Genomic DNA, 13452 nt, shown 5'->3' with positions numbered 1-13452 from the left:
ACACCTCTTATCATCCCTAATAAATCCGCTATACTTCAATATTACTTTGATTTGGTCCTCTGACCATTCTAGTCAACACTTTAACTAATATTCATAACGTTTCTTGATTACATTTGCACCAACTATTCTAATTTTTACTTCTATATTTTCTTTTATCTACCGATATCCTATAGCTTATTTTCTGCTAGTTTGCGATCATTACCCTTTTTTTTATTAAACCATAAACAATTCTTTAACCTTAAGAAGGGAGTCTACCGGACTCTCCTTTTTCCCATGCTATTCAAAAGTTTCGCATTAATCCTAATCTAATCCTTATGATTCGCACAATAAAATTGTGCTCTTCCTAACGAATACCTGACCAACTAGTTCCTATTGAATTACTGTTATTAATAGAATATCATTTATTAACTGTTTTATAAGTTATAATTATCATCCATAGCATCCTATCTCTTCCAGGGGAGCAAAATCATATTTTGTGTCTTACTGCTACACAAATAGAATACTGTTCTTTACTAAACTTTGAGCAAAAGATCCATTGCAATATCAGAACAACTATAAACCCCATATCGGAGACTGGATGACTTAGCCCTATAGGTGTTATTTTTAAATTTTGACCATACTAAAATCTCTAGTCCCATAACAATTCCTAATGTAATGTAATTTGTGCTAAGGTAACGGAGTCGTTAACTCTCACTACCTTGCAACCATGATCTTTTGATATTCTAATTATAGAGTTTTAAATCCCGAATTAGGATTTTCAAACTCAGTTCTAGTAATAAAACTCTATTCTAGTATATTTGTACCAAAGCGAAAGCCATTCATAACTATTCTTATCCTTGTGTACTATTGGGTAGTACGTAGCTCTACACAATAAATCTCAAGTCAGTACTGTAATCAGCAGCTTACAACATAAACATCAAGAATATTGCATAGTTACTACGATATATCCCAATAGATTAAACTTCCCTATATCTTATTTCTTTCAAATCCACTAATATCTTAAACTTATTTTGATTATGGTACCCACTGACATCTATCAGTAGTAATACCTTTACCCACATCTAAGGTAGCTATATTACTATAACTTACTTTCAGGTCCTCTTGCCTTACCTAATTAGGCTTACTAATTAACTTTATAATTTATCATAGTCTAGGAGATGTCTCTCACTAGAAACGTTTCCAAAATTAATTCCAATCACGCTTATTATCGTAATTCTTATCCTAAAAGACTAATCACTAACACATCAAAATTTATCTCCATATAAGGGAATAGCAGTATAACATATAATTTTAGCATTAGCATATAAATAAGTAGAGCCGGAATCAAATACTACATAATTATTCCTTTCAAAAGTTAAGAACGTACCAGCAACTACATCTGAAGTCTCTGCTTCTTCCCTACGATGCATGGCGTTCCATCTTTCTAGTGTATTCCTCTGCTCAGGTTGGTCCATTGTGCTAGGATTACCCAAAGTGTTGTCTCTACTTCTGCCTCTGCCCCTACTGATAATTAATGAGCCTCTAAAATCAAAACCTTGGACTGATTCCTCTAGTGTAGTATGTGGCAAAAATCGATGTGCGCTAGTACAATCTTAGGCGTAATGCCCAATTCCACCACAATTGAAGCAGGCTCCAGTAACCTTATAGCAAATACCCCCGTGTAACTTGCCACATACCTCACAGACATGGATAGGGTAGGAACTTCGAATTCTTTGCCGACGAGTTCTCGATTGCTTCAACCCTAAAGATCCGCCTCTGTCATATCTATAAATTCGAGGTACCTCAAATTCTTTTCTTTTCCCCAATTGCCTATTTGAGTTCTGACCCATAGATTTCTCACTCTTTTCTATTTCATACTACCCTTGTGGGGGTTGAGTCTGTACTTGGGCTTGAGCTTGGATTTGAGCTTGGGCTAACAAACTATCAGTCATTTGTTGGAAGAAGGTGGCCATTTGTTGTGCCACTTGTGCAGTGATTTGTACCAGTGGAATTGGTACAGTCGAGCCTTTGACACTCCGAGGAGCTGAGACCTCCTCTTGTGCCACAACCGTATCTGATTGTTCTACTGGTTTATTCCCCTCTTCCATTTCTATTCAAAAAATTTTCTTTTCTCAGGATAACCTACACAAGGAGATTTCTCTCCATTAATTCATATTTATGATGCAATTGTACTATATGCATCAAATATTTGAGCAGTTGTATGTACCGACAAAATATTTCAAACTCACAGTTCAAAATTTACTTCAAAACCATTGCTCTGATACCACTAAACATGTCACACCCTAGTCCTTAGTAAGATGTAACATGATCCCGTAGTACATCTAATAAATTACCGTACTTCGCCTACCGGTAACCCGTTAAGTATACTATAAGGGATTTTAAAACAATTTTGTTAATTTTCGAAGGTGGCGAGCACTTTTGGTAGGAATTAAAAACTTTTACTTGAAGTTTAAAGACTAGTTAAAATTTTTGTCCATTTTTATTTTTATGCAAATCTTGGAAAAATTTTGGCAGAGTGCCATCTATATTTGGGAAAAATAGTTCTTCAAACACCTGTAAAAACACTTCCAATATTTTCAAAACAACTACAACTCTAATACACTCATTTTCATATCCTCATTCATCACAATCAATTCAATTCACTTATCAAGCCAAACTCATCATTAAAGAAATCGTCCATAATTTTCCAATTTTCAGAAGAAAGTAAATAATACATTCATTAAGGTACTAAAATTATTATTACAATTAAATTTGCATTTCCATTAGACACCCAAAATAACATTTCAAAAGTTTTATACATCTGCTCAAATAATTTACACACATATATTTACATGCATATTCAAAATCTAATATACAAGGGTATACCTATAATATACTCGAAGCTAATTTCAATGAGTCTTCAAGGCGCAGCTATCAGAAATCTCACTCGACTGCTCTATCTTTACTTTCACCTGCGATAGCATACAAAGCTATCGCTGAGTGGTGAACTCAGTGGTGCACAACTATAATTTAAAATGTAATACAATATACATTGACAATAATTATACCAAAAATTTTGGAATCTCGAAATTTAACTAATTATCAAATGTCAAAATTTTCATAGCCAATAATAATAGTCACTTGTTAAAATAACCTTAATCAAAATTTCAATTTGTCAAATCACAACTGAACAATAAAAATAATTCCTACAATTATGGAAATAAAAATAATCATTTGTGCACAATCTAATTTAAAATCACAATTTCTTATCAATCAAAATCTATTCTTTATCTCACTAACTATGCAAGACTAATCCGAAAGGGCCATCTTCGGGGTGATTCTAACTCCCTATGGTCGGGGAGGTCAAATCGGGATTCTAACTCCCTATGGTCGGGGTGGTCGAATCATCATGCACAGCACATAACACAATAATAAAACTTTTGACGGGACCATAACAATTACTTAGATCTAACCTCTAATAAGAGAAGGATCTAAGCCTGTGCACATACCATGGTATTCGAAACAAAACAAAGCTAACTCTATTGTCTCATCAATGAATGATATAGAGACGGGTAATAACCTAGTCAAGCATCTATAGTGAGATATAAAACCATATCATGCATTTCTTTATCCTTTTGTGAGCATAAATCAAAATACAATATTAATTCAAGATCAATTCCAATATTCCACAATTTTTTTATGCTCATCATAATCCAAAACAAAATTTTATATTTTATTCATGCAAATTGCTCATCACAATTCAAAACATAATTTATCCAGTCCAAAAGAATATTCAATAATTGTTGAAATAATATTTCCTAAAATTAAGCCCATGCTTGCTATACCAATTTCAACAATCATTGAAATAAATTCCATAATTGATAAACATAGCGCATAAGGAAAATAAAATCATTTAGTTACATAAAATATTCAAAACAAATTCAATCAAAAACTAGTTGTGCACAAACCTCTTTTGTCAACTCAATTTACTCAAACTTTCGTTTCTCCTTCGTAGATCCCTTTCCAACTGAAACACATAAATTTAAAGTGCTTCAGTATCCATTTCTAATACTTAAATTCTAACAATTTCTTTATAAACTTATCCTTCCTATTACGGTTTATAAATTTCGGGTCTTTCACATTTTTGTGTTTGGTGGTACTATTCATATCAAAACGTTGACTTTTCTATACTTAATAGGTTTATTAGTTCTAATTGTACCCATATTGTTATTAGTATGCCCTAGAGCATATCATTTAGTATGTATCTTGTACATGTTTTTATTAATAAAAGGCATTTCTACTTTTTTGTTTACATAATATATTTATGTGTAATAGAAAAGGTCCATTGATATTTTGTTAGAAATTCTATTCTTAAGTTGTTAAGAATATGAGTGACAGTATTTCTAGTACAAAGTATCATAAATAGGTTCACAATCGAGGATACTTCATAATAAGGACATGACTTATCCAGAAAGATTGTATTCATGTTTGTTTCCAAGTTATTTATATGGGATATAAATAAGATGGAATGGTGAGTCTCATGCCATATAACAAACATGATAGGCACTTGTAAATGATAAGTAGGCCGAACCAATGACACTTATGACAAGCACATGGAGTTTACTTTTGTCAATGCATTGTCATAAATCATATCAGTGCATATAATCTTTAGACCTGAGATAGCACAGTTATCTTGTATATAGGTGGTTTGAGTTTGATACTGCATTCATACTTATACTGTATATGGGTATATGGGCATGTGTTGGCTCCTACTAGTTATATATGGAGGTAGTTGTTGATCAAAATGGAATCTGTTCCTCTAAGTAAATAGAGATAAAATCCTATGTTCATTTAATTTTTCTTGATGTTTCAAGTTCCTGGCCAGGACAGATTGATTTATTCAGAAAGAGTTTCTAATGAGAAAAATCTTTTTAATCAAGAACTGGAATTAAAAGAGAACATAATATTCATAACAAATGGAGTTTAACATAAACCATGACTCCAGCTTGAGTTGGGATTTTGTAACAGAGAGATTCTAGTGCAAGGTAACATATGATTATAGGTTCATTTAAGGTAAACCTTATTACTGATTGAGTGGCCATGGCATGCTATGCTAGGTGTTAACCATGGTCTATGAGGTGCATAAAATGATTTAAAGAAATCATTTATGGTAAGAAAGAGTTCTGATGATATTAAGAGTTGATATCATATCTCATTGCTAATTAGTGATGAGCCTAGTAAGTCACACACATACACAAGTTATCACCTAATTAAATATGATTTAATTAATAAATTAAAGAGTTTAATTGATTAATTAAATAGGTTTGGTTTGCAATTAGATTGGAAAGTCCCTAGCATGACTTGAAACCAAATCTAGATTATTGGATGTACAGTATAAGTTAAATTTATATTTAAAGTATTTAAATATGAATTTAATTAATGAGAAATTAATTAATAAAGATTAATTAATTAATTTATATTTGATATAAATTGATTAGAAGAAGAGAAATAATTATTTTGGGTTGAGAACTCAAAATTAAGACACAGGGGCATTTTGGTCATTTCATAGGGTGACACAGGCACCATGAGATGGTGACACATGGCATTACACATAAGCTTGCCAAATGTTTTTTAATCATATAAGATGATTAAAATTAAGATTAAATATAGGTTTGACACTTGGCACAATGTGATTGGGTCAATTAAACCTAGAACCAATCAGAGGGTGACATGTGGCAAGGGTTTAATGTGTTAACCTAGCTATATAAGTGTTGTTATGAAGAGAAAAAATACAACCAGCAGCTACTCCTCCTTTGTGATGCCATTTTAAAGCTCCCCCTCTCTTCTTCTTCATCTCTCATCTATTCCAAGAGATTAGCAAACAATCTCTTGAATTAAAAATACTAGAAATTGTTTCTAGTGTCCTGTTTACATCTTTAATCTCTTAAAAGGCAAAACTTGATTCTAATTAATAGAAAAAGCTTTAGAAGCTGTTTAAGGGCTGCCCTAGGTGTTCTTGGTGTGAACAAGTTAGAGGGACAACATCTGGTGTCCTGAAGACGCATCTGAAAGGCACAAATACACTGCAGTGCATCAAAAGGTTAGTGTATTTGTTCTTGATTTAATCTAGGGTTCTAAAATTAATCTGATTAATTTTAAAATCTTAAATGGCAAATACAGATCCAAAAACATATTAAAAGTGTTTTAATATATTTTTTATCATTGAAATCGAATAGATAAAAATAAATCTTGCATGATGCATGTGACCCTAGGTGAAAATTTTTGAATTCAATGGTATAAACTTGTGTTTTTCATGCTTCCACTCCTTCAATTGGTATCAGAGCCACTATATTTGCCATTTGGATTATTTATTATATGATTTAATTGTGTGTTTTGATCATGAGATGATTTATCCATTGCTGGTTGCAATGGATGTGTGGCAGCATGCTTGAAGAATACCAACATGGTGTGCAAGGTTTGTGGCTTCATAGATGGCTCAAGGTTTGGCTTTTAATTCTGCAATTGTTGTATGATCTAAGGCCTATCCTATGACTAATTAAAGTGTTTAATTAGTAGTTTTAATCACACAATTAAATTTTGATTCAAATCAGAATTTTAAAAAATTGTTTGAATGTGATTCAAATCTGAATTTTAAAAGTTATTTGAATGTGATTCAAATCTTAATTTTTAAAGTTGTTTGAATCATATTTAAATCTGAATTTTTAAAGTTGTTTGAATAATATTTAGATCTGAATTTTTAAAAAGTTGTTTGAATGTGATTCAAATCTGATTTTTTAAAAATTATTTGAATGTGATTCAAATCTGAATATTTAAGGTTGTTTGAATGTGATTCAAATCTGAATTTTAAATTTGTTTGAATGAGATTCAAATCTGAATTTTTTAAGTTTATTTGAATCATATTCAAATCTGGATTTTTAAGTTGAATATGAGATATTCAATTTAATTTAATTATTATGTATGTTTTATTTAATTGTTAAATATTGATATACATGATGGATGATCATGGACTATAAAAGACCAATGTGATTGGATTTATTTCTTTTATATTTCTTTGGGATTGTAAATTAATTAATTTATTTTAATTTATTTTGGGCATGTATTATTAACTTTGTAATAATTTTTGGGTTGTAATTTCATTTATTTAAGTTCTTGTAAATTTGCCTTGATATGCCAAGGATTACTATATAATATTGGATTGCAAGAAGTTCAAGGAGGTCAAGAGCATTGGTGGGACCAGTGGGAGGAATTCAAGATCAAGTGTTGATTATGCACTCCTTCAGCAACTCTTGTAAAATGAATGAATGAAATGCACCTAGGAATGCCCTGATTCAATTCTTGGTGGCTTAGAATTGAATACCTTAGAAAGTCCATAATCATACCATATTTACTGCTTATCCATGAATGCATGAGATATATGGGAATGTATGCAATTATATGATATATGCATGCTAAATGGATAATGTGCAAAGTGAGACCTTAATAGTAATTAGGATGACCATAAAATCTTCCAAACAAATGATTAAGTTGGAAATTCTATAATTAAAGTAATTATAACATAGGCCCTCTATTGAGGCAATTATTTTAAGAAATTTTAAATACTTGCATAAGATGTAATTAATTTAAGAGATTTTCTTAAGAATAATTGTTAAGCATGAGATATTATTAATATGTAAATGGTTTGGTGGCCAATATTGGATGTACCTGAGGACATTAAAATTATTTGCATAATTACTGGCTCAATGGGATCAACTTAACTAATGCAAGATAAGTCAATAATGGATGTACCTGAGATTTTGAGCATTAGGGGCTAGGTAAAGGATTGAACCTCACATGAGATGTGATGGGCAAGGAGTTGCTCACTTATAGTTTATTGTAATTCCACTAATGGATGCACCTGAGGATGATCAATAGAATTATAAGAATTCAATCACCCAATAGAAATCCATCCAACTAGGATTTCCGTTTTCTACTTTGGAAGTGTAGGATTCACTAAGTTAGTGGAAGGACCAATTTGATTAAAAGACCATAATCATTTTGGTTAATTACATGATACATTTACTAATTAATCTTGTTATTTTCTGCAGTTAATTTTCTGATAATAATGAGCACAGAACAACCACCACCATCCAATATCCTTGCAAGCATACTTGATCGCAATAGGTTGACAGGACCTAATCTGTCTGATTGGCTAAGAAATTTGAAACTTGTCCTGAACCTTGAACATATAGGATATGTTCTAGATTCAAATGTTCCTGGTCCCTTACCTCCAGAGGCCACTCAAGAGGAATATGAAACTTTGGACAAGTGGAAGGAGCATGATATGAGAGCTAAGTATTGCATGCTTGCTTCCATGAGTAATGAGCTATAGAAGCAGCATGAGAACATGCAGAGTGCGAGTGAGATCCTCCTTCACCTACAAGAGTTATATAGTGAGCACAGCAGGAATGCTAGGTATGAGATATCTAGGCAGCTGTTCCGCATGAGGATGTCTAAGAGACAAAATGTTGGAGATCATGTCCATAAGATGATTCGGCTGATTGAGCAGTTGGAACATCTTGATTTCAACATGGATTTCCAACTACAGACGGATTTGATCATTCAGTCCCTTCCTGAGTCTTTTGGGAATTTTGTGACAAATTTCCATATGACTAAATAGGAATGCACCTTAGCTGGTTTACTCAACATGCTGGTTATTGCCCAAAAGAATATGCCGGGCAATAAAGGAAAAGAGGTTGCATTGATTGCATCTTCTTCTACTGGAAAGTCCAACAAGAAGAAGGGCAATAAGAAAAAGAAACCTCTGATTCCTGATCCTTCCAAGAAAATAGCTAAACAGAAAGGGAAGACTAAAGCTAATGGAGGCAAAGGAAAGTGTTTCCACTGCTAGAAGGATGGGCACTGGAAAAGGAACTGCCCAGAGTATCTTGCTTCTCTGAAGGACAAGAAGGATACACCTTCGGAAGGTATGTCCATATCTTGTTATTTAGATTCTGATGATACTCATAGTTCATCTACAGCTTGGGTTTTAGATACTAGTGCCAGTTCTCACATTTCTAATGATATGCAGGAACTAGCAAATAGTAGCAGCTTGCATTCTCGAGATGTTAGACTCCGGATTGGCAATGGCTCAACTGTTGAAGCTATAGCCATAGGATCTAAATCTTTTTACATGTCTGGACATGTTTTATGTTTGGATAATATTTTATATGTACTTGATGCTTTTAAGAATATCATTTCTATATCTAGTTTGACTAGAAATGGCTATGAATTTCAGTTCACAAATAATGTTTGCAATAATTATTTTGGAAATAAATATGTTGGTTCGGGTTATATGAATGATGGTCTTATTATTTGGATAATAATGACAAATACAAAATGAATGCAAGTGATCTAAATGAATGCAATGCCATGGTGAAAACCAACTCAAGTTCAAAATATATTTGGTACTTAAGGTTATGTCATGTTGCAGAAGATAGGATTGCAAAATTGGAGAAAATGGGGATTCTATCCTCATTGGGCTTTGAGCCTACTCCAACTTGTGAATCTTGCCTTCAGGGCAAAATGACTAGATCACCCTTTATTGGACAAGGGCTAAGAGCTGAAAATATTTTGGAGCTAATACATAGTGATGTATGTGGTCCATTTAAGGAAATGGCTAGAGGCGGTTTTCATTATTTTATTACTTTTACTGATGATAAATCAAGGTTTGGGTATTTGTATTTGGTGAAATACAAACATGAATCCTTTGAAAAGTTCAAAGAATTTAAATCTGAAGTAGAAAATCAAACAGGAAAGAGTATTAAAGCTCTTCGATCAGATCGTGGAGGTGAATATTTTAGTACTGAATTTGATGAATACTTTAGAGAGCATGGAATTGTTTCCCAGCTAACTCCTCCAGGAACGCCACAGCTGACTGGTGTATCTGAAAGGAGAAATTGTATCCTATTGGATATGGTATGTAGTATGATGAGCTATACTGATATGCCAATCTCCTTTTGGGGATTTGCATTAGAATCAGCTTTGTATATTCTGAATAGGATTCCATTAAAGTCAGTTTCTTCCACACCTTATGAGATATGGCATGGAAGAAAACCAAGTCTTAAGCATGTTAAGATTTGGGGTTGTCCAGCTTATGTCAAAAAGCTGAACACTGATAAATTGGAAACTAGATCAGAAAAAGGTCGATTTGTTGGATATCCAAAAGATAGTATTGGATATTATTTTTATTTGCCTACTTCACAAAAGGTTTGTGATAAGTAGAGATGCCACATTTCTTAAACAATAGTTTGTTCAAGAAGGAGGCAAAGGAAGGCAAATAGAGTTAGAATTGGAGAATTCTGACCAACCAACAGATCAAATGGATATAGATCCATTTAGTCAACCTACACCCATTGATGAAACATCTACAGTTATTCCTCATAGAACAACCAGGGTATCTCACCCACCAGTGAGATATGGTTTCCTTCATGAAGAAGAAAAAGAATTGTCTACTCATGAAGAAGTAGATCATGGAGATGATCTACTTACCTATGAAGAAGCTATATCAGATATAGACTCTTCAAAAGGGATTGATGCTATGAAATCCACAAATTGATTCCATGTATAAGAATCAAGTTTGGGATCTTATTAACCCACCTGAAGGTATTGTACCTATAGGGAACAAATGGGTTTTCAAGAAGAAAATTGGTTCTGATGGAAAGGTAGAGACCTATAAGGCAAGGCTAGTAGCGAAAGGGTTTCGCCAAAGGCAAGGAATCGACTATGAAGAGACTTTCTCGCCTGTTGCCATGCTTAAATCAATTAGGATTCTATTAGCAATAGCTACATACTATGATTATGAGATTTGGCAGATGGATGTCAAAACAGCTTTTCTCAATGGATACATTGAAGAAAACATTTTCATGGAACTGAAGGAACGGAACCGTGAAAAACACAAGTTTATACCATTGAATTCAAAATTTTCACCTAGGGTCACATGCATCATGCAAGATTTATTTTTATCTATTTGATTTCAATGATAAACAACATATTAAAACTCTTTTAATATGTTTTTGGATCTGTATTTGCCATTTAAGATTTTAAAATTAATCAGATTAATTTTAGAACCCTAGATTAAATCAAGAACGATTACACTAACCTCTTGATGCACTGCAGCGTGTCTGCGCCTTTGAGATTCGTCTTCAGGACACCAGATGTTGTCCGTCTAGCTTGTCCACACCAAGAACACCTATGGCAGCCCTTGAACAGCTTCTAAAGCCTTTTCTATTAATTAGAAATTCAAGTTCTGCTTTTTAAGATATTAGAGATGTAAACAGGACACTAGAAACAATTTCTAGCGTTCTTAATTCAAGAAATTGATGGCTAATCTCTTTGAATTGATGAGAGATGAAGAAGAATAGATGAAAACCCTCAAAGTGGCGTGACAAAGGAGTGTGGCTGCTGGTGTGTTTTATTTTCTCATAACAACACTTAAATAGCTAGGTTAGCACATTAAACCCTTGCCACATGTCACCCTTTGATTAGCTCTAGGTTTAAGTGACCCAATCACATTGTGCCAAGTGTCAAACCTATATTTAATCTTGATTTTAATCATCTTACATGATTAAAAAAAAACATTTGGCAAGCTTATGTGTTATGCCATGTGTCACCATTTCATGGTGCCACGTGTCACACTGCAAAATGACCAAAATGCCCCTGTGTCTTAATTTCGAGTTCTCAACCCAAAATAATTATTTTTCTTCTTCTAATTAATTTATATCAAATATAAATTAATTAACTAATCTCTATTAATTAATTTCTCATTAATTAAATTCATATTTAAACACTTTAAATATAAATTTAACTTATATTATACATCCAATAATCTAGATTTTGTTTCAAGTCATGCTAGGGACTTTGCAATTTAATTGCAAACCAAACCTATTTAATTAATCAATTAAACTCTTTAATTAATTAATTAAATCATATTTAAATAGGTGATAACTTGTGTATGTGTGTGACTTACTAGGCTCATCACTAATTGGCAATGAGACATGATATCAACTCTTAATATCATCAGAACTCTTTCTTACCATAAATGATTTCTCTAAATCATTTTATGAACCTCATAGACCATGGTTAACACCTAGCATAGCATGCCATGGCCACCCAATTAGTAATAAGGTTTACCTTAAATGAACCTATAATCATATGTTACCATGCACTAGAATCTCTCTGTTACAAAATCCCAACTCAAGCTGAAGTCATGGTTTATGTCAAACTCCATTTGCTATGAATATTATGTTCTCTTTTAATTCCAGTTCTTGATTAAAAAGATTTTCTCATCGAAACTCTTTTACGAATAAATCTATACATCTGGCCAGAACTTGAAACATCAAGAACAATTAAATGAACATAGGATTTTATCTCTATTTACTTAGAGGAACAATTCCATCTTGATCAACACCTACCTCCATATATAACTAGTAGGAGCCAACACATGCCCATATACCCATACACAGTACAAGTATGAAAGCAGTATCAAACTCAAACTACCTATATACAAGATAACTGTGCTATCTCAGGTCTAAAGATTATATGCACTGATATGATTTATGACAAAACATTGACAAGAGTAAACTCCATGTGCTTGTCATAAGTGTCACTGGTTCGGCCTACTTATCATTTATAAGTGCCTATCATGTTTGTTATATGGCATGAGACTCACCATTCCATCTTATTTATATCTCATATAAATAACTTGGGAACAAACATGAATACAATCTTTCTGGATAAGTCATGTCCTTATTATGAAGTATCCTCGATTGTGAACCTATTTATGATACTTCGTGCTAGAAATATTGTCACTCATATTCTTAACAATTTAAGAATAATATTTCTAACAAAATATCAATGGACCTTTTCTATTACACATAAATATATTATGTAAAGGGAAAAGTGGAAATGCCTTTTATTAATAAAATTATGTACAAGATACATACTAAATGATATGCTCTAGGGCATACTACTAACAATCTCCCACTAGCACTAGAGCCATTCATTACAATATCTTAGACCCATCTTCTCAAGATGTCAGTCTAACTGAGCTTGTGATAAAGGCTTAGTGAATGGATCAGCTGGTTTTTAGCTGATGTTATATTTTCTGCATGGCTATATCGCCTTGCCCAACTATATCCCTGATAATATGGTAGTGCCTTTCTATGTGTTTGGATTTTGGTGAGACCTTAGTTCCTTAGTCTGTATGACTGCTCCATTATTGTCACGATGTAGTGGAGCTGGCGACTTAATGGAAGGAACTCTTGTAAGTTACATCACGAACTTCTTTATCCAAGCGACTTCCTTTGCGGCATTTGATGTAGCAATATACTCGACCTACGTAGTGGAATCTGCAGTCGTGCTCTGTTTGGAACTCTTCCAACTGACTGCACCTCCATTACAAATAAACACATATCC

The sequence above is a fragment of the Hevea brasiliensis genome, chromosome 6 (genome assembly GCF_030052815.1).
Source record: "Hevea brasiliensis isolate MT/VB/25A 57/8 chromosome 6, ASM3005281v1, whole genome shotgun sequence".
NCBI lineage: Eukaryota > Viridiplantae > Streptophyta > Magnoliopsida > Malpighiales > Euphorbiaceae > Hevea > Hevea brasiliensis.
This window is presented reverse-complemented; position numbering follows the sequence as displayed.